Here is a 2,752-nt window from a genome sequence, read left to right as displayed (position 1 = left end):
GTTCTGAAGGCAAAAGGGGGTCCAACCCATTACTAGCGTGGTGTACCTAATAAAGTGGCCGGTGAGTGTATATATAGTTTTTCCTTTTACTGTGCATGCTTGTACTGCCTCAGTTAAGCCTAAAGTTTAGTTTAAAACAAAGGCACAGTTTTTGCACATCCTGTTCCTTCCTGTCTGTTGACCAATAGTAGAGAAGCTGGCCCAAGAAGGACCGCCCACCTTATTTACATAATGAAGCAGATAAAAATGTAAAACCAATGCATTAATATAAAAAAACTTGTGGGAAAAATTATAAAAGAAAAATTAAATATAATCATTTGAGACACAAGTGCATTTTAATGTATTTATTTATTTATTGGTCCATTTATATAGTTCTGCTTTTATTTTTAATTACGTCACTTTCAGTCCTCCATATGGAGCAACAACACATTATTTTGGTTTTACACTGTAGAAAATGTACCTGAAGCAACAAAGGTTCAATGTCACTCATATCAAATAATTATAGATGATGTAATAAGTGAAGGATGTAAGACTGAAGCTCAATATAAACATTTTTTCTCTTTACACTGTATTACCATATTTTTTAATTTACCCTTTGTCATCTACTACAAACTGTGAATTTTGTATTGTTTTTATTTTTACTTTCTTCTTTATAGCGAGTCGAACAGTTTCTTCTTATTGTAAGAATTTCATTGCGTTGTTGACTTTTGTTAACCTGCACATGACAATAAGTCTGAAGCTGAACAGCAGGAGGCAGCAGATATGACTGATATTTAAGTTTTAGTCCAATCTTTAGATAATCCATTTGCCACATTTTTCCTTTTGCATTATTTCTTTGTGTCTTGTCATTTTTTCCATTAGAAATATTTCTTGAACATCATCAGTCCATTGATTAAACATGAGTGGTTCAGGGATGAACCCTTTCTGAGTTACTGCTTTTCTCACCGCTGTCAGTATTTTGTACTGGTCTTTTTTTGACCAATGTTGTGATAAAAGATAAAAATATTAAAGTCAAAGTATTTTATATTTTCTTTAGTGACAAATAGCAAAAAAGCAAAAAAAAATACAAAATTAGCAGATGAATTGGTCAGAATGATAAATGAGCAGAAAAAAAACCAAAATAAGCCAAACAGACACTGAAGGATTACTGAGTGATTTCCACAAATGAGTGATGCTGCTGATTCATACGTACAGAAAATTAAGCTTCCTGATGGTTTACAGAATAAAATCYCATTATCCTTTAAACATTAGCAATCTAAAACATAATTGTGAGATTAGTGTTCAGCAACAGGATTCAGGCAGGAGAAGACCAGGTCACAGGTGAGGTTCAAAAAAGGTCAAAACTTTAATAATGAGCAAAAAGAGCAGCAAAGCAGCTCAAAAACWCTAAATACAGACAAAATCTTACCACGCAGAAGAAACAGGAAGCAGGAAACACAATGATCTGACAAACACTGATGACAAGACACAGAGTATAAAGCATTGGGACATTGGGAAACACAAGAGGAAACAGGTGAGTGTGGGCGGGGCTACACGGGAACAGAGAAACACCTGMAAAWGAAAGCAAAAACACAGATCRTGACAATACTTTTCAAGTCRTCCCTTTAYTTTCTGTCCTTTTGTTGTGTTAAACTAATGATCCTGAACTTTTTTGTCCCTAAATTATATTGAAACATATAATAAGCTGTTTGTATGAATCTTACTGTATCTATAGAGTTTAAACACCTTCTTTTAGAAATTGATTAGTAAATATAGGTAATCTGTGTACTAATTAAAAGATCAATACATTGATTTGTGTGTTTGACTGTGTCTGATGAGATTAAGCTGAGTCAATGTTGACATAAAGGCTGAAGAAACAAACTGCTGTGTGACTTTATTTTTRGCCGACTGGACTTTATTCAGACTTCTATACAACCTCAACACTGAACAAGTTGTTGTGTAAAGTGTTAATAAAAACAGAACGCAATGATTTCCAAAACCCATAAGTCTAAATTTTATTCACACTGGAGAACAACAGACATATAAAATGTTTTAAAGGGCCTTTATTATGTGTTTCTCAGGCATATATTTAAATACTATACCATAATAAAGTATCTATGTCACCTTTAGCTGTTATTAAAATGCTGTTTTTATGTTTAAATAGAAAAATAAAATCATCTTCTCATCATTTCCATTTCTAAACGCCTTGAAATTGGCCTCTGTCTCTTTAAGAACCTCCTTCTGATGCCGTCACGCCCATTTCAACATGTCATCACAACAGCGTCTCTCTGCTGTTTACAACCTGGAGTGTCATAGCAGACTTTGTTATAATGATAATAGAAAACGCAGCAACATTATACAATATCTGTTTTGGAAAATTGCATCTCAGAATACATATGAACTTACTGTCAGAGCAGAAAGTATGTTTTCTAAAGAACCGGAGCGACTACAGGGACAACGTCTCAGCTGGTAAGATTATTTCAGTCATCATCACAGACACACACATACTGATCGTATACAAGTTACAAATCTTAACACAAATCAAACAAGGATGTGAACAAGACAAGTTGCTTTTCAGCTTGCCTGCAGACGACAATAGTGTTTGTTTATTTAGTTGCTGCTAAGTTGTTTGCCTATAGCCTGCAGTAGCCACGAGCAGGTTGGGGAGGTGTGCTCTGTGTTGAGGCAGCTTGGTTCAGAGCAGGGGTGGGCAATCCTGGTCCTCGAGGGCCGCAGCCCTGCATGTTTTATTTTTTCTCTGCTCAAACACACC

This window comes from Austrofundulus limnaeus, unplaced genomic scaffold (genome assembly GCF_001266775.1).
Source record: "Austrofundulus limnaeus strain Quisiro unplaced genomic scaffold, Austrofundulus_limnaeus-1.0 Scaffold1855, whole genome shotgun sequence".
Classification (NCBI taxonomy): Eukaryota; Metazoa; Chordata; class Actinopteri; order Cyprinodontiformes; family Rivulidae; genus Austrofundulus; species Austrofundulus limnaeus.
Note: the sequence above shows the minus strand (reverse complement) of the source record.